Source organism: Montipora capricornis, chromosome 10 (assembly GCF_036669925.1).
Source record: "Montipora capricornis isolate CH-2021 chromosome 10, ASM3666992v2, whole genome shotgun sequence".
In the NCBI taxonomy this organism is placed as follows: domain Eukaryota; kingdom Metazoa; phylum Cnidaria; class Anthozoa; order Scleractinia; family Acroporidae; genus Montipora; species Montipora capricornis.
Window position 1 is genome coordinate 47,396,430 of NC_090892.1, and position 19,992 is coordinate 47,416,421.

General features: G+C 39.4%; 3 long non-coding RNA genes across 5 annotated transcripts; all 3 read left to right on the forward strand.

Annotated features, from left to right (window-relative positions):
- Nucleotides 1–653: 653 nt before the first annotated feature.
- On the forward strand, nucleotides 654–4,138 carry LOC138019655 (uncharacterized). 2 transcript variants are annotated; one of them, XR_011126202.1, is made up of 5 exons: nucleotides 654–713; nucleotides 1,616–1,718; nucleotides 2,176–2,295; nucleotides 2,625–2,816; nucleotides 3,757–4,138. It is a non-coding gene; the product is annotated as an uncharacterized lncRNA (long non-coding RNA). The 2 variants fall into 2 exon arrangements; XR_011126203.1 differs by lacking the exon at nucleotides 2,176–2,295 and having other exon boundaries at nucleotides 697–713.
- Nucleotides 4,139–5,487: 1,349 nt separating this feature from the next.
- On the forward strand, nucleotides 5,488–8,696 carry LOC138019654 (uncharacterized). The gene is made up of 5 exons (XR_011126201.1): nucleotides 5,488–5,506; nucleotides 6,188–6,290; nucleotides 6,749–6,868; nucleotides 7,198–7,389; nucleotides 8,342–8,696. It is a non-coding gene; the product is annotated as an uncharacterized lncRNA (long non-coding RNA).
- An 8,235-nt stretch (nucleotides 8,697–16,931) lies between these two features.
- LOC138019263 (uncharacterized) lies at nucleotides 16,932–19,435 on the forward strand. 2 transcript variants are annotated; one of them, XR_011126122.1, is made up of 5 exons: nucleotides 16,946–17,033; nucleotides 17,355–17,372; nucleotides 17,492–17,611; nucleotides 17,941–18,132; nucleotides 19,084–19,435. It is a non-coding gene; the product is annotated as an uncharacterized lncRNA (long non-coding RNA). The 2 variants fall into 2 exon arrangements; XR_011126121.1 differs by lacking the exon at nucleotides 17,355–17,372 and having other exon boundaries at nucleotides 16,932–17,033.
- The last annotated feature ends 557 nt before the right edge of the window (nucleotides 19,436–19,992 follow it).

The window sequence follows — 19,992 nt, forward strand, 5'->3', positions numbered from 1 at the left end:
TATTTCGTATGAAAAAACAACTGTTGGTGTCGAAAACTGTCGACATATTATTAAAAAAACCAGAGATAATTTTACAGGTCTTGAAGGGTTTGTAAAGGACTACTTCTTTTACGTAATCGTCTGTTAAGTGCACATTACCGTCCTCACAAAGTTTGAGCTACATCCATGAATTCACATAACCTTTTACTGGTAGGCAGGCACAAGCGGGGACATTGGAATGGAAATATTGACCTGGAAGGGAGGGGGGGGGGGGGGACATTAGCTCACTTTCTCTTGTCCTTATGTCGAAGTGCCCACCATTTCCCAGACCTTTCTTGGGAGGGAGGGGCGCGGGGGGGGGGGGGTGATTTACATTGTCTAGTGCATAACGTGAATTCAAGTCGGACTTAGGTCGACTTGTTTGACTGGACGGACAAATTTCAGACAACAAAGTCGATTTGTTCGTGTTTTAGTGTGAAAAGGCCGTTAAGTCTTATACGGTCAAACATGAAAATATTGTGCCTTTCGTAGCCCCTTGAATCAATAGAACTTGTCAGTTTGAAGTAATGATTGATTCGTGACAGTTTCGATTGGATGAAATGATGAGAGCTCTTTGTCCATTTCTTAGCACCGATTCTAATAAAGAACTTAATCAGTAAAAAGTAGTTCGAAACAGTCGTTTGCATCTACTTCATCATGTATTTATCGATCCTTCCCTGCGGCCTCAGAGCACGGTAGCTTCTCTTTTTGTTTGTTGATTAAGATCTCTCCAATCTCAGTTGATTGAAATTTCCTTGCTTCGCCCTCAACTGACTACATCAGAGAAGCATCCAGTCTTCAGACTGAATTCAAAGACACATCTTACTCAGGGAACTCAATACGGGAAATTTACTTTGGATGTTATACTGGTCTTCGTTGTGATGAGCGGATATAGTTTCAGTTTCATTTCTCTTCCACCGGTCACTAGTTGGTGTGGTATTCTTTTTGTCTCTTTGCGCGTGTGGCTGTGTTAAGGTCTTGGTGCAACTTGAACTATTTTCGTGTGGTTAATACTGTTATTGTAATTTTTGGTGCCAAAGATAAAGTGCGGTTATCTTTGACGGTGAAATACCGGTAGCCGTTCGCTAAACCGCCGGACTACAACTCACTGGTGGCATTTGATTTTGCTTGCAAGGGCTTAAGATCTTCAGTATCTAATTGTGATGATATTTTTTCCTTTCATCTCATAACTGATTCTCTTGATATTATCTCGTTAACCTTTATCAAATATAGGGCCTAAACACATGAGGAAATGGAAATCTTAAACTTGTGGACACAGCTGACCAAACAATTTTTCTCGATTGACGTTGTTAGAGAACAACTTGATCACTTGATGAGATTTAGTTTTAGTTTTAGTTTTAGTTTTTATTAATTCACTTCTTGTACTACCATCTTTTATTGCGTTCCAGTTGTAATAAGCGGAGATCCTTGAATTAACAACTTACACTTAAATTCTAGAGAAATGATTACGATTTTCCAACAGCTTGTCCGTCAAAGGACATGGCAGTAACGTTCTTACTATTTACCCAGCTTTGAAAAATATCGATTTTAGAATCATAATGTTAACAATTAAAATTCCTCTTACCTCTATTTCAAGGTGCAAAACAGTACATTACATTTGAACACTTGGTGTTGTCACCAACTTGAAAAGAAAATTAAGAATTGAAACGAAGCAAGGCTAACAATATAGAAGAATATACGTAAGTAATGCAAGGCACTAAAGCTTGGTTTTCAACTGACATTTCTAAAAACGAGTCCTGGAATTATTTCGTATCAAAGAACGTCAACTCGCGGTTTTGAAACTGAACTGTCGACACGTTATTCAGTCAAAAACCGGAGACTTGAAAATTTTACAGTTCTTGAAGGGTTAGTAAAGGAAACCTGCTCATGGAGAAAAATAAGCATTCGGTCACTCCAAGAAAAACTCCCGTGATTGTGAGCTACGGGCTATATAGTTAGCAGGGGGTTTGTTCAGTAGTATGCGTTGATATTGACTTTTTTTCCCGTTTTGTGCTTTCAGCGAGCTCTTTTACAGAAGGTTACTTGACCCCTTCTTGCGTAATGAAGATGCAGGAGATTTATCTTTAAAAATGCATGGGGAATATTCAACTTATTCTGCTTTATAATACATATTGTTATTTCTTCTGTTTTAATCAGATATTCTTCCGTGATTTCCAGTTGAACCACTGATCTCATCATCAATTTGCTAATTTGTATGACAAAAAAAAACAAACAGAAAAGGCCACTCTTCGTCATTTTGAAAACTCTTTCAAATAGGTAATAATTAATTTTTACTTCATAGACACTTAAAACGGCCACAAGTTTGTTGGTGTTATAACACTATTAGGTACTACTACCCTAGTGAACTTAAGTGTTTACTTACTTACAAACTAAAACTTAAGACACCAATTAACTTTAAGTCAAGGAGTCTGCGTATGTTGCGTTTGCTTATATTTGCTAGTGAGGACCACTTGTTCTGGGAAAAGGCCGTAATGTAAATCTTGAGCGGGCAAACAAACGTGTGTGCTCTACTGCTTAGACGAACTCCTTCGCACGACTAAGAACGTTCTGGAAAATTAATCTGAAATATTTTTCTCATTCCATAGACTTCGAGCATGAGAGTGACTGGATTCTGTGTTTTTGACCTGTTGATTCTGCTGGCCTTATTCACTGGAGTGACGTCACAGTCCAGTTGTTATGTGAACTACAATGGCTGTAGTGTCCCATTCGGCTTAGATTTCATTTACAAGAGCACCTTCAGGCACGCTTGCAATAAGCATGATGTCTGCTATTTTTGCGTAAGAAAAATACATTGCATATCTCTTAAGGGCACCATTTCTGCAAGGGCCTGGGGTGAGTGGGATGTGCCCTCGTTGTAGTGCTGTAAACTGCTTTTCTTTCGAACTTAAAAATCTTTATACTGACATATGCAAGAAAGCACGAAGGACATCTCTTGCCGAATAAGATTTCTTCTTTGTTTCCTTAAAATTTCTGACGAACAGGGTTTTTTTTTCCTGAGGAAATAAAAAGAGGTTACTCCCTCGTCCCAGTACCACACCCTAAAGCGAATGGCAAGGCCCTGGAAACTGAGGTGGATGTGTTGCGGATAAAATCAGGTTTCAGGTTGAATCCGTTTCTACTTGTAGGCTAAATTGGTGATCCTCACTTACCTAGGTTGAATATGCACTCAGTGAATTGAAGAAACTCTTTATGGACCCTAAATTAAGCCGAAAGAAAAACTAGATCAAGGTTAGGATTAGTTTTGCTTATTATACATGGCTATCAATTATGACTTATTATACAAAAGTAAATAATGAAAAGAACAGTGTTAAGTTGAGCACGTTCGATTCGTCGTTGCAGTGTGGTGGTGAAAACATACGACTATAGACCTAGAGCGCCCGAGTTCGCGTACCGATAAGTACATAGTACAGTTCTTTGTTCCCTTACTATTTTGCTATGTTAAGATTGAATGGATAAGTGTAGGAATACAGAAATCGATAAGTTGACAACAAACATTAAGAAGATGTGCTGAGATGCCAGCTGCATGGAGGGTATAGGGGTTTTCAATCCTTTATGGGGGATTGATTGCTGATTTAAACTAGGTCTAGTGCATATTCAGCTTAGGGAAAACGAGGATCACCAATTTAAATGAAGTAAAAAAAGGGTTAAACTTGAGCCCGGATTTGACCTATAACAGATGGAGGTGTTAAATTTTAATTTACGAAAATGTTTTCACAGGGTCAACGCTGGGGATGGTCGCAGAAGGATTGTGATGAGAGATTCAAGACAGACATGTACAAATTGTGCGAAGTTAAGATAGGAAGGAAGCGCTTTTTTTGGAACTGGTTTGACAAGGTCAAACTATGTAAGAATTCTGGTGCAGATCTTTACTACAGTCTGGTGAGAACAGCAGGACATCTTTATTATGACAATGTGTCGCCAGATTGGTGCAAAGAAACTTGCACAAAAAATTTCGGTGATCCGGCAGTCGAAATATCCATAAACCGTTAAGAGTAATGTTTTTTTAAACTCAGCAAAAATTCCTTTGAAATCAATTCTTTGAAATAAAATCCATCTGGTCGTAGTTAAACAAATCGTAAAATTAAAACCTGTTAAAGTACTAGTAATCTTCCCTTCATTGCGTGGCCAATCACAACAAACACAGAAAATCGAATAATCCAATCACGACTCCAAAAAAAAAATTAAATAAATAAAAATAAAAAGAAAGAAAAAAATTGACTCCAAGGCCGAGAAAGCTCGTGCTGGCATGATCATAGCTCTGATTGACTGAAATTGTTGTGCGAGATTGTTAAACTAATCACCAAACTTAAAATGCTTGACTGCCAATAAGAGATTTCGAAATTAGTTTCAACACTTACTTTAGGCAACTCTGCTGTGCTATAGTACTGTTTCTGTGTTGTTCCTCAAACGGTGGCGACAAGGTTTCGCGGTTAAAAACTTCCCCCTTGTAAAATTTCCGGCCTGTTAGCCCGACACAAGGGAAGCCCACTATACTCTGTCGATATCTTTGACTCTCTTTATGCAACTGAGTATTTCCACAATCTTTTAGTTCCTCCGGGGTTATAAAGTTACACATCCCATGCATATCCCATGTCGCCAGCAATTTACAAACTGACTCCGAATTCCCTGCTATAAACGAGCTTACTCTAGTCTCCCAACCAGTATCCCTCGTACCCCATTTTAATAGAGCAAAAACGTCAGAGCCACTAAGTTTTCACTCAATGCAAAGGCACGTTTGCAAAACTAAGAGACTAGATTCTCTACACTAATGTCTCCAACCCCATTTCCCAGGCTTTTTTTTTTGGGAGGGGGGGGGGGGGGGAGTGATTTACATTGCCTAGTGCATAACGTGAATTCAAGTCGGACTTAGGTCGACTTGTTTGGCTGGACGGACAAATTTCAGACAACAAAGTCGTCTAAAAATTTTGCGTTCCGTCTTCACATCAGACGATTTGTTCGTCTTTTAGTGTGAAAAGGCCATTAAGTCTTATACGGTCAAACATGAAAAACTTTTGCCTTCGTTGCCCCTTGAATCAATACAACTTGTCAGTTTGAAGTAATGATTGATTCGTGAGTTTCGATTGGATGAGATGATGAGACCTTCTCTTTGTCCATTTCTTAGCACTGATTCTAATAAAGGAGAACTTAATCAGTAAAAAGTAGTTCGAAACACTCGTTTGCATCTACTTCATCATGTATTTATCGATCCTTCCTTGCGGCTTCAGAGCACGGTAGCTTCTCTTTTTGTTTGTTGATTAAAATCTCTCCAATCTCAGTTAATTGAAATTTCCTTGCTTCGTCCTCGACCGACTACATCAGAGAAGCATCCAGTCTTCAGACTGAATTCAAAGACACATCTTACCCAGGGGACTCAATACGGGAAATTTACTTTGGATGTTATTCTGGTCTTCGTTGTGATGAGCGGATGTAGTCTCGCTTTCATTTATCTTCCACCGGTCACTAGTTGGTATGATATTCTTTTTGTCTGTTTGCGCGTGTGGCTTTGTTAAGGTTTTGGTGCACCTTGACCTATTTTCGTGTGGTTAATACTGTTCCCGGGGGGGGGGGGGGGGAAGGGACTCGACATATCCATGGATGGGGAGGTGCGGCGCGGACCCTCATAACGGTGAAATACCGGTAGCCGTTCGCTAAACCGACTACAACTCACTGGTGGCATTTGATTTTGCTTGCAAGAGCTTAAGATGTTCAGTATCTAATTGTGATGATATTTCTTCCTTTCATCTCATAACTGATTCTCTTGATATTATCTCGTCAACCTTTATCAAATACAAGGCCTAAACGCATGAGGAAATGGAAATCTTAAACTTGTGGACACAGCTGACCAAACAATTTTTCTCGATTGACGCTGTTAGAGAACAAGTTGATCACTTGATCAGATTTAGTTTTAGTTTTAGTTTTTATTAATTTACTTCTTGTACTACCATCTTTTATTGCGTTCCAGTTGTAATAAACGGAGATCCTTGAATTAACAATTTACTTAAATTCTTGAGAAAGGATTACAATTTTCCAACAGGTTGTCCGTGAAAGGACATGGCAGTAACGTTCTCACTATTTACTCAGCTTTGAAAAATATCGATTTTAGAATCATAATGTTAACAATTAAAATCCCTCTTACCTCTATTTCAAGGTGCAAAACAGTACATTACAACTGAACACTTGGTATTGTTACCAACTTGAAGAGAAAATTAAGAATTGAAACGAACCAAGGCTAACAGTATAGAAGAATATACGTAAGTAATGCAAGGCACTAAAGCTTGGTTTTCAACTGACATTTCTAAAAACGAGCCCTGGAATTATTTCGTATCAAAGAACGTCAACTCGCGGTTTTGAAACTGAACTGTCGACACGTTATTCAGTCAAAAACCGGAGACTTGAAAATTTTACAGTTCTTGAAGGGTTTGTAAAGGAAACCTGCTCATGAAGAAAAATAAGCATTCGGTCACTCCAAGAAAAACTCCCGTGATTGTAGGCTACGGGCTATATAGTTAGCAGGGGGTTTGTTCAGTAGTATGCGTTGAAATTAACTTTTTTTTCCCGTTTTGTGTTTTCAGCGAGCTCTTTTACAGAAGGTTACCTGACCCCTTCTTGCGTAATGAAGATGCAGAAGATTTATCTTTAAAAATGCATGGGGAATATTCAACTTATTCTGCTTTATAATACATCTTGTTATTTCTTCTGTTTTAATCAGATATTCTTCAGTGATTTCCAGTTGAACCACTGATCACATCATCAATTTGCTAATTTGTATGCCAAAAAAAATCAAACAGAAAAGGCCATTCTTCATTATTTTGAAAGCTCTTTCAAATAGGTAATAATTAATTTTTACTTCATAGACACTTAAAACGGCCACAAGTTTGTTGGTGTTATAACACTATTAGGTACTACTACCCTAGTGAACTTAAGTGTTTACTTACTTACAAACTAAAACTTAAGACACCAATTAACTTTAAGTCAAGGAGTCTGCGTATGTTGCGTTTGCTTATATTTGCTAGTGAGGACCACTTGTTCTGGGAAAAGGCCGTAATGTAAATCTTGAGCGGGCAATCAAACGTGTGTGCTCTACTGCTTAGACGAACTCCTTCGCACGACTAAGAACGTTCTGGAAAATTAATCTGAAATATTTTTCTCATTCCATAGACTTGGAGCATGAGAGTGACTGGATTCTGTGTTTTTGACCTGTTGATTCTGCTGGCCTTATTCACTGGAGTGACGTCACAGTCCAGTTGTTATGTGAAGTACAATGGCTGTAGTGTCCCATTCGGCTTAGATTTCATTTACAAGAGCACCTTCAAGCACGCTTGCAATAAGCATGATGTCTGCTATTATTGCGTAAGAAAAATACATTGCATATCTCGTAAGGGCACCATTTCTGAAAGGGCCTGGGGTGAGTGGGATGTGCCCTCGCTGTTGTGCTGTAAACTGCTTTTCTTTCGAACTTGAAAATCTTTATACTGACATATGCAAGGAAGCGCGAAGGACATTTCTTGCCGAATAAGATTTCTTCTTTGTTTCCTTAAAATTTCTGTCGAACAGGGTTTTTTTTTCCTGAGGAAATAGAAAGAAGTTACTCCCTCGTCCCAGTACCACACCCTCAAGCGAATCAGGGCAAGGCCCTGGAAACTGAGGTGGATGTGCTGCGGATAAAATCAGGTTTCAGGTTGACACTGCTTCTACCTGTAGGCTAAATTGGTGATCCTCACTTACCTAGGTTGAATATGCACTCAAATGAATTGAAGAAACTCTTTATGGAGCCTAAATTAAGCCGAAAGAAAAACTAGATCAAGGTTAGGATTAGTTTTGCTTATTATACATGGCTATCAATTATGACTTATTATACAAAAGTAAATAATGAAAAGAACAGCGTTAAGTTGAGCACGTTCGATTCGTCGTTGCAGTGTGGTGGTGAAAACATAGGACTATAGACCTAGAGCGTCTGAGTTCGATTACCGGTAAGTACATAGTACAGTTCTTTGTTCCCTTACTATTTTGCTATGTTAAGATTGAATGGATAAGTGTAGGAATACAGAAATCGATAAGTTGACAACAAACATTAAGAAGATGTGCTGAGATGCGTAAGACACAGCTGGATGGAGGGTATAGGGGTTTTCAATCCTTTATGGGGGATTGATTGCTGATTTAAACTAGGTCTAGTGCATATTCAGCTTAGGGAAAACGAGGATCACCAATTTAACTGAGGTAAAAAAAGGGTTAAACTTGAGCCCGGATTTGACCTATAACAGATGGAGGTGTTAAATTTTAATTTACGAAAATGTTTTCACAGGGTCAACGCTGGGGATGGTCGCAGAAGAATTGTGATGAGAGATTCAAGACAGACATGTACAAATTGTGCGAAGTTAAGATAGGAAGGAAGCGCTTTTTCAAGAACTGGTTTGACAAGGTCAAACTATGTAAGAATACTGGTGCAGAGTCTTACTACAGTGCGGTGAGAACAGCAGGACATCTTTATTATGAAAATGTGTCGCCAGATTGGTGCAAAGAAATTTGCACAAAAGAATATGGTGATCCAGCCGTCGAAATATCCATAAACCGTTAAGACTGATGTTACTTTAAACTTAGAAAAAATTTCTTTGAAATCAATTCTTTGAAATAAAATCCATCTGGTCGTAGTTAAACAACGCGTTAAGTGAAATAATCCAATCACGACTCAAAAAAAAAAAGAAAAAAAAAAAAAAGAAAAAGAAACAAAAAAATTGACTCCAAGGCCGAGAAAGCTCGTGTTGGCATGATCTTACCTCTGGTTGACTGAAATTGTTGTGCGAGATTGTTAAACTAATCACCAAACTTATAATGCTTGACTGCAAATAAGAGATTTCGAAATTAGTTTCAACACTTACTTTAGGCAACTCTACTGTGCTATAGTACTGTTTCTGTGTTGTTCCTCAAAAGGTGGCGACAAGGTTTCGCGGTTAAAAACTTCCCCCTTGTAAAATTTCCGGCCTGTTAGCCCGACACAAGGGAAGCCTTTTAAATCCTTTAATCCCACTATACTCTGTCGATATCTTTGACTGCCTTTATGCAACTGAGTATTTCCACAATCTTTTAGTTTCTCCGGGGTTATAAAGTTACACATCCCATGCATATCCCATGTCGCAAGCAATTTACAAACTTACTCCGAGTTCCCTGCTATAAACGAGCTTACTCTAGTCTCCCAACCAGTATCCCTCGTACCCCATTTTAATAGAGCAAAAACGTCAGAGCCACTAAGTTTTCACTCAATGCAAAGGCACGTTTGCAAAACTAAGAGACTAGATTCTCTACACTAATGTCTCCAACCCCATCACTTTGCGCTAGTTTAACTATTTACCTTGCATCCGCCATAGGGTGGCTAAATAGAATAAATTAAGTGAAAGGAATTATTAAATTTTCGATCTTCAATATGGTGTTGAGATTCCTGATGTTCTGATTGGTTCACTCAATCTCAGTTAATGTCCTCCGCTGAGAGATATTTGGCCGAAAAGCGAAGCGTCGAGGGCAAATGTGAAATCTTGCGGACAATCTCTCAACCAAGGACAATCGTTTAGTCGAGACACTAGCAAGCCAGAAAAGGGTTTATGACGGGGTGACGGTGCAGGGATGACGCAGTGGTGTTAGTCGAGATACTAGCAAGCCAGAAAGGGGCTTATGACGGGGGGTGCAGGGATGGCGCAGTGGTGAGAGCACTTGCCTCCCACCAATGTGGCCCCGGTTCGATTCCCAGAATCGGCGTCATATGTGGGTTGAGTTTGTTGGTTCTCTACTCTGCATCGAGAGGTTTTTCTCCGGGTACTCCGGATTCCCCTCTCCTCAAAAGCCAACATTTGACTTGATTTGCGTTAATCGTTAATTACAGTTTACAGTGTCCCCAATTAGTGCTATAGCGCTAGAACGACTAGAAACATAAATAAGGTTCCTCTGAACCTTGTACCTCCGGACTCCGCCCCTTGTCCTGCTTATTCCTAGAGTCGACCGATGATGAGGGCAGATTGTCATTGACTTATGTCAAACTATGCAAAAAACACTAAAACAGGCGTGTACAAGTAAGGAGGGACAAGCGGAGACTTACCTGGAAGTTGACGTTTGATCGAGATTCTATCCGTTATCTGTCGCACAGATTCCGCCAGACTTGAAAGACATGTGGACACGAGATACACCACATATATGAAGTAACTGCAATCCCGTCCAGGCAAACATGAACGTAGAGATGGCAATATTGAGAAATAGCCAGTAACATTTAAAAATACCATAGATGTAGTCAGGCATGATAAATAGAATTAAAAAACTTGTTGTCACTGACTAAAAAACTTATGTAAAAAGACGTTTCGGTCAAAATACTATGACCTTCTTCAGCATAAAATGTTTAGAAGCGTGGCGTTCAATTCGCGAACCTAATTCCATTAATGAACACGTTTACATTCCGGACATTTAGAAGGCTCTTGGCAATCCCAAGTGACGTTTCTACGGCTTTTTAAGCACTCATTTTGTATTCGTAAGCCATTTTATGCTGAAGAAGGTCATAGTATTTTGACCGAAACGTCTTTTTACATAAGTTTTTTAGTCGGTGACAACAAGTTTTTTAATTCTTTTTAGCCAGTAACATATCAAACTTGAGTCGCACTGAAACTGTGACAACCAGATGTATCCAAAAACTAGGATAATAAAGTGTAGCATACGAAAACCACTCTCTGAAAGGCAGTTACCACTGTCCGTTATTAATCATCTGCATGACGCAAAATAGCTTCCCCAAAACTCGTACACTCAACCGCAACAGGGTTGCTGAAGACATTAGCACTTCTCCAACTTTTAGCTTTATAAGGAGGGACAAGCGGACAGGCCTTGGCATTACTGCAAGAAACCATTCTGGTACTGTGAGCTTTGAACTTGGACACATCAATGCCCGCCAGGACCATAACAGTTTTAATCCACCGTCCAATGGTGCTTTTACCTACACTTTTACATGGGGGGATATAACTTCTAAACAACTTGTCCTCATCTTCCCTAAGAGGGGTTGTACGTCGAAGGAATTCCTCAAGGGTACCAACAACATACAAACGCGAGTCTACTGGAAACTGTGGTAGAACTAGTACTGGTTGAGGTTGGCCAGGTGCAGAACTCTTAAAAAGATGGTCGATGGCAAATGTATATGATGATTCAGATTTCTACATTGACGATAAGCTCATAAAGTGAAAGAATTGGCACCTTTGACCTGTTGTAAGGGCGCATAACGTAAGTAACATGAAGGTGAGGTGCTGAAGGGAAAAGGTATTCACTGAATGCCATTCCTTCAGAAAATTTGGTACCACAGAAGTATCCCATGTGGTCTGATACCCAGGGAAAGCTGCTTTAATAACCTTTGAATCAAAGAGTGTGAACCAATTGCCATGGTTCCGTCCAACAGGGTAATACTGAATTGTTGACAGGCCACACCTTGCAGTGCTAAGATTAAGCGCGCTATATCCAAGAATCCAAGACCACAAGCGTAAAGTTCAGCAAGGAAGTCAAGTACTTTATTCATAGGTGGCTGATCGTGATCAACATCTCTTCTACTTGCAAAGAGGTTCCACCTCCTGAGGTAAACTTGGTACTGTTTTATCGTACCTGATCTCCATTAGTACTAGTCAAGCATGGTTTCTTGAGTTTGGTTCGAAGTGCCTAGTTTACCAGGGATTTCCTGAGAGCAGACATCCCATCAGAAGCAGTTTCTTCCACAGAGGATGTTTCGTCTCAGGGCTGAAGGTAAATTGACAATGTTGGAAACCTGAGGCAATTGCACTGGTCTGCCACAAGCAATCTGGCAAGTCTCAGGTACCAGGCCTAAGTCTCCCACTGGGGTAATATTAACTACACTTTCGCTTGATCTTCCTCTATCTTCTGAAGGACTTGGGGGATGACACTAAAGGGAGGAAACATATAGCTGAAATATTCACTTCAGTCTAGTGTTAAGGCATATACAGCATAAGTATTGGGGTCAGGTTCCCAGGAGACATAGCATTTAACTAATAAATAACTATATCAATGGCTGGATGGGCAAACATTTTTTGTAAGTTATCAAAGCACGTCTTGTTGAGCTGCCATTCTGAGGCATCAGTAAAGATCCGTGTGGCCTTGTCTGCTATCGTATTCCCTGACCCTGGGACGTGAGCTACTGTGAGTCACAGATTCCTTACTTTACACGGTTTCATTAATCTTTTATTGCGTTCCATTTGGATTAAACGGAGATCATTGAATTAACAACTTACACTTAAATTCTTGAGAAAGGAATATCCTTTTCCAACAGCCTATCCATCGAAGGACATGGCAGTAACGTTCTTACTATTTACCCAGCTTTGCCAAAGAAAGTCTATCCACGAATTATAGAGGAGCAGCTGGCGCGCGGAACACCATAGTTAAGAAAAGATGGTAACCCATCGATGCGACCATCGATGCGAGAAATTTTGCTTTTATAGCCATGACGTAATCGACCGTCCATCCGTACGTACGTACGTCCGTCCTTAAGTTCGTCTACCCTCCATGTATGCCGATGTGACCAGTATCACCCTAGTTTACAGCATACATTTTTGATATTGGACATCCATGTTATGATCAATTGACACCTGTCAAAACAAGGTATCCGCTGTCCAGTATCACGTGACCATATTGTGGGCTTAAGCTTAGATCTCACCTAGGTCAGCTGTTTTTTTTAAGTTGAGCGCTGACTAGGTACTGGTTTCGTTTTGATTGCAGGCTCAATCCAGGTTAACTCACCTAAACATAGACCATTTTGCAGATACGGCGACCACTTTGATTTCTATTGTTTCAAATAGCCATTATGGGATGCCCAGGGGGCAAATACATGTTAATTTGCCCCCTGAGCATCCCATAATGTCTTTCGAAACAATGGAAATCAAAATGGCCGCCGTATCCGCAAAATGGTCTATGAAGGAGGCTTCATTTTTCGCGCGCTTTCTGTGGCTCGACGTGGCTACACAGCTATAGACGTCAACTGTAGTTCTTACACAGTCAACACTTTTCGTGTTCAGGTGAAAAACGGTTTGGGAAATGTTTTCTTTCGGCATTTTTGGCTGGTTTCAATCCAGTTTGACATATCATGATAGCTGTGGTCAACACTGGTGGCTACGCAGTTATTCAAGTTAAGCATCGGAGGGATATAAACTTAAAGCTGAGTGTTCATTTTTAATGTTTTTAGAACTACTTTTTTCTCTGTATTGCAATTTTTGGCATATCTCTAGAAGCTTTGATAAGTTTGCATGATGCCTGGAGGACCTATGACTAGAACAGAAACGAAAGGAGAGAGAAAGAGAACGACAACGACAAAACAGAATACCAGTAATAGCTCATACTTGGTGGAAAAAGTTACTCCACAAATTCTTTCCTTGGGCACTAAACCCTTTGTTATTTTTACGGATGTGTTATTTAAAGTGGATTCACCTTAACAATGTCTCTTTTTGTGTATATGGAAACAAGTGATATTTAAAACCTTAAGGAGAAAAAACTAAAGGACTGTTTCGGAATTGGGGTGTGTCTCATTTCCTGGAACAGTTCTCTACTTTCAGGGATTCCACCACATAATCAGTCCATCCATTAATTTGAGAGCCAGTCTTTAAGATAACTGCAGCGCAATTTTGTTGTTGGTGCTAATCTGCGTTAACGTTACTACGAAAACCACCGATCTGTGAAATGGACCAAAATTATCGAGTCACTGCCCCGCCCACTTTGGTTAAACGTTTTGATGAAATTCCTTTCCCAAGGACTTAAGGTGTACAAGACAACCGCAACAATGGAAAAACACGTTTTCAAAATTTATCTCTGATTTCTTTGGCAATCGCGAAAAAAAAATTCCCAAAAACAAACCTGTGATGAAGTCTCCCCCTTTCCCGATAATGTCTTGCATAATATTCAATTTCAAGTCTTCTCCGAGAGCCTTTTCACGATTATAGAGCCTTCTATATGCGCTCAGTCCTGTTGTTACTTCTTAAGAATTTGAACTATTTAAAAGCGAAAGTGGGTGGGGAAGACACACGTAAATTCCCACCCATTCCACAGATCGGTGGTTTTCGTAGTATCTACCTATGGAAGGGCATTCCTCTTGCGGTTTTAATTGGCGACAACATTGAGGAATGTAGGGTAAGTTTGTTACAGATAGCTACCACTGCATCAATGATGTAGCCACTCTTCGGGGCTGGTTGCGCTTTTACACAACTTAATATTTCTTCAGATTAGTGTAACACCAGGATGAGATACAGCACCACCAGCACAAAGAGACATAGCGATCCTTTTAAATCTCTTGAATTAAGCCCTGAGTCTGAGACAAAGTTAAAGATGAATCAACGAGCTGGAAGCAACTGTTTCGTGTGTTCACCGAAACTGGACTACGAGACGACTTGGGGAACTAAAAGTTAGAACGATCGCAACTTGAGCAATTACAAGCAAGCCTGAAAAAAATCCAGGCAAGAACGGGATTCTAACCCATAACCGAACGGATGCGCTTGCACTGCTCTACCAACCGTGAGCTTTCAAGCCAGCTGGGAGCTGGGAACTGGTCAATGCGAGTTCAAGTTATTTTATCCCGAAAGAGGTGAACGACTTGGTGCTGATCATGGATTCAAATTCCGTTCAAGCCTGGAGTCTTTCAGGTTTGCTTAATCTAGTTGCGATGATCTTTCTTCCTTTCATTTCATAACTGATTCATTTGATAAAGTATCTCGTTAATTTTTATCAAATATAAAGCCTAAACGCATCAGGAAATGGAAATCTTAAACTTGTGGACACAGATGACCAAACAATTTTTTTCTATTGACGCTGTTAGGCAACAACTTGATCAGTCGATCAAACTTTTCTTTCCTCTCCTTTATTGGTTTTTTGACGTATTTACAGAATAGTGACAAACTTAGTTTTAGAGAATATTAATTTACTTGTTGTACTACCATCTTTTATTGCGTTCCAGTTGGACTAAACAGAGATCCTTGAATTAACAACTTACACCTAAATTCTTGAAAAAGGATTACGCTTTTCCGTCGAAGGACATGGCAGTAACGTTCTCGATTAAAGAATCATAACGTTAAGAATTAAAATTCCTCTTACCTCTAATATTTCGAAGTGCCCAGGTAACTATTTCGAAAGATTAGTTGCAAAACACATTTCATAATGTCACTTAATTGAGAAGAAGATGAAGTATTGAAACAAAGCAAGACTAACCATTTTATAGAAGAGTATAAGTAATGCAAGGCCCTAAAGCTTGGTTTTCAATTGACATTTCTAAAAGCGAGTCCTCGATTTATTTCGTATGAAAAAACAACTGTTGGTGTCGAAAACTGTCGACATATTATTCAAAAACCAGAGATAATTTTACAGTTCTTGAAGCGTTTGTAAAGGACTACTTCTTTTACGTAATCGTCTGTTAAGTGCACATTACCGTCCTCACAAAGTTTGAGCTATATCCATGAATTCACATATCCTTTCACTGGTAGGCAGGCACAAGCGGGGACATTGGAATGGAAATATTGACCTGGAAGGGAGGGGGGGGGGGGACATTAGCTCACTTTCTCTTGTCCTTATGTCGAAGTGCCCACCATTTCCCAGACCTTTCTTGGGAGGGAGGGGGGGGGGGGTGATTTACATTGGCTAGTGCATAACGTGAATTCAAGTCGGACTTAGGTCGACTTGTTTGACTGGACGGACAAATTTCAGACAACAAAGTCGATTTGTTCGTCTTTTAGTGTGAAAAGGCCATTAAGTCTTATACGGTCAAACATGAAAATATTGTGCCTTTCGTAGCCCCTTGAATCAATAGAACTTGTCAGTTTGAAGTAATGATTGATTCGTGACAGTTTCGATTGGATGAAATGATGAGAGCTCTTTGTCCATTTCTTAGCACCGATTCTAATAAAGAACTTAATCAGTAAAAAGTAGTTCGAAACAGTCGTTTGCATCTACTTCATCATGTATTTATCGATCCTTCCCTGCGGCCTCAGAGCACGGTAGCTTCTCTTTTTGTTTGTTGATTAAAATCTCTCCAATCTCAGTTGATTGAAATTTCCTTGCTTCGCCCTCGACTGACTACATCAGAGAAGCATCCAGTCTTCAGACTGAATTCAAAGACACATCTTACCCAGGGAACTCAATACGGGAAATTTACTTTGGATGTTATACTGGTCTTCGTTGTGATGAGCGGATATAGTTTCAGTTTCATTTCTCTTCCACCGGTCACTAGTTGGTGTGGTATTCTTTTTGTCTCTTTGCGCGTGTGGCTGTGTTAAGGTCTTGGTGCAACTTGAACTATTTTCGTGTGGTTAATACTGTTATTGTAATTTTTGGTGCCAAAGATAAAGTGCGGTTATCTTTGACGGTGAAATACCGGTAGCCGTTCGCTAAACCGCCGGACTACAACTCACTGGTGGCATTTGATTTTGCTTGCAAGGGCTTATGATCTTCAGTATCTAATTAAGACGATATTTTTTCCTTTCATCTCATAACTGATTCTCTTGATATTATCTCGTTAACCTTTATCAAATATAGGGTCTAAACACATGAGGAAATGGAAATCTTAAACTTGTGGACACAGCTGACCAAACAATTTTTCTCGATTGACGTTGTTAGAGAACAACTTGATCACTTGATCAGATTTAGTTTTAGTTTTAGTTTTTATTAATTCACTTCTTGTACTACCATCTTTTATTGCGTTCCAGTTGTAATAAGCGGAGATCCTTGAATTAACAACTTACACTTAAATTCTAGAGAAATGATTACGATTTTCCAACAGCTTGTCCGTCAAAGGACATGGCAGTAACGTTCTTACTATTTACCCAGCTTTGAAAAATATCGATTTTAGAATCATAATGTTAACAATTAAAATTCCTCTTACCTCTATTTCAAGGTGCAAAACAGTACATTACATTTGAACACTTGGTGTTGTCACCAACTTGAAAAGAAAATTAATAATTGAAACGAAGCAAGGCTAACAATATAGAAGAATATACGTAAGTAATGCAAGGCACTAAAGCTTGGTTTTCAAGTGACATTTCTAAAAACGAGTCCTGGAATTATTTCGTATCAAAGAACGTCAACTCGCGGTTTTGAAACTGAACTGTCGACACGTTATTCAGTCAAAAACCGGAGACTTGAAAATTTTACAGTTCTTGAAGGGTTTGTAAAGGAAACCTGCTCATGAAGAAAAATAAGCATTCGGTCACTCCAAGAAAAACTCCCGTGATTGTAGGCTACGGGCTATATAGTTAGCAGGGGGTTTGTTCAGTAGTATGCGTTGAAATTAACTTTTTTTTCCCGTTTTGTGTTTTCAGCGAGCTCTTTTACAGAAGGTTACCTGACCCCTTCTTGCGTAATGAAGATGCAGAAGATTTATCTTTAAAAATGCATGGGGAATATTCAACTTATTCTGCTTTATAATACATCTTGTTATTTCTTCTGTTTTAATCAGATATTCTTCAGTGATTTCCAGTTGAACCACTGATCACATCATCAATTTGCTAATTTGTATGCCAAAAAAAATCAAACAGAAAAGGCCATTCTTCATTATTTTGAAAACTCTTTCAAATAGGTAATAATTAATTTTTACTTTATAGACACTTAAAACGGCCACAAGTTTGTTGGTGTTATAACACTATTAGGTACTACTACCCTAGTGAACTTAAGTGTTTACTTACTTACAAACTAAAACTTAAGACACCAATTAACTTTAAGTCAAGGAGTCTGCGTATGTTGCGTTTGCTTATATTTGCTAGTGAGGACCACTTGTTCTGGGAAAAGGCCGTAATGTAAATCTTGAGCGGGCAATCAAACGTGTGTGCTCTACTGCTTAGACGAACTCCTTCGCACGACTAAGAACGTTCTGGAAAATTAATCTGAAATATTTTTCTCATTCCATAGACTTGGAGCATGAGAGTGACTGGATTCTGTGTTTTTGACCTGTTGATTCTGCTGGCCTTATTCACTGGAGTGACGTCACAGTCCAGTTGTTATGTGAAGTACAATGGCTGTAGTGTCCCATTCGGCTTAGATTTCATTTACAAGAGCACCTTCAAGCACGCTTGCAATAAGCATGATGTCTGCTATTATTGCGTAAGAAAAATACATTGCATATCTCGTAAGGGCACCATTTCTGAAAGGGCCTGGGGTGAGTGGGATGTGCCCTCGCTGTTGTGCTGTAAACTGCTTTTCTTTCGAACTTGAAAATCTTTATACTGACATATGCAAGGAAGCGCGAAGGACATCTCTTGCCGAATAAGATTTCTTCTTTGTTTCCTTAAAATTTCTGTCGAACAGGGTTTTTTTTCCTGAGGAAAGAGAAAGAAGTTACTCCCTCGTCCCAGTACCACACCCTCAAGCGAATCAGGGCAAGGCCCTGGAAACTGAGGTGGATGTGCTGCGGATAAAATCAGGTTTCAGGTTGACTCCGTTTCTACCTGTAGGCTAAATTGGTGATCCTCACTTACCTAGGTTGAATATGCACTCAAATGAATTGAAGAAACTCTTTATGGACCCTAAATTAAGCCGAAAGAAAAACTAGATCAAGGTTAGGATTAGTTTTGCTTATTATACATGGCTATCAATTATGACTTATTATACAAAAGTAAATAATGAAAAGAACAGCGTTAAGTTGAGCACGTTCGATTCGTCGTTGCAGTGTGGTGGTGAAAACATACGACTATAGACCTAGAGCGTCTGAGTTCGCGTACCGATAAGTGCATAGTACAGTTCTTTGTTCCCTTACTATTTTGCTATGTTAAGATTGAATGGATAAGTGTAGGAATACAGAAATCGATAAGTTGACAAGAAACATTAAGAAGATGTGCTGTAATGCGTAAGACACAGCTGGATGGAGGGTATAGGGGTTTTCAATCCTTTATTGGGGATTGATTGCTGATTTAAACTAGGTCTAGTGCATATTCAGGTTAGGGAAAACGAGGATCACCAATTTAACTGAGGTAAAAAAAGGGTTAAACTTGAGTCCGGATTTGACCTATAACATATGGAGGTGTTAAATTTTAATTTACGAAAATGTTTTCACAGGGTCAACGCTGGGGATGGTCGCAGAAGAATTGTGATGAGAGATTCAAGACAGACATGTACAAATTGTGCGAAGTTAAGATAGGAAGGAAGCGCTTTTTCAAGAACTGGTTTGACAAGGTCAAACTATGTAAGAATACTGGTGCAGATGTCTACTACAGTGCGGTGAGAACAGCAGGACATGTTTTTTATGAAAATGTGTCGCCAGATTGGTGCAAAGAAATTTGCACAAAGGAATACGGTGATCCAGCCGTCGAAATATCCATAAAGCGTTAAGACTGATGTTATTTTAAACTTAGAAAAAATTTCTTTGAAATCAATTCTTTGAAATAAAATCCTTCTGGTCGTAGTTAAACAACGCGTTAAGTTAAATAATCCAATCACGACTCAAAAAACGAGAAAAAAAAAAATGGACTCTAAGGCCGAGAAAGCTCGTGTTGGCATGATCTTACCTCTGGTTGACTGAAATTGTTGTGCGAGATTGTTAAACTAATCACCAAACTTTCGCGGTTAAAAACTTCCCCCTTGTAAAATTTCCGGCCTGTTAGCCCGACACAAGGGAAGCCCACTATACTCTGTCGATATCTTTGACTCTCTTTATGCAACTGAGTATTTCCACAATCTTTTAGTTTCTCCGGGGTTATAAAGTTACACATCCCATGCATATATGTCGCCAGCAATTTACAAACTGATTCCGAGTTCCCTGCTATAAACGAGCTTACTCTAGTCTCCTAACCAGTATCCAGGGATGACGCAATACAATAATACAACTTTATTTCACTATGCTAGCCACACACAACAAAAGCTGGTTTCCCGATGGGGCGTAGGTAAACACGTTACAATAAAGTATATATATATATATATTTAAAATAGAAGTATGTTACATAGAACCAGTGCGATCCAGTAGAAGGC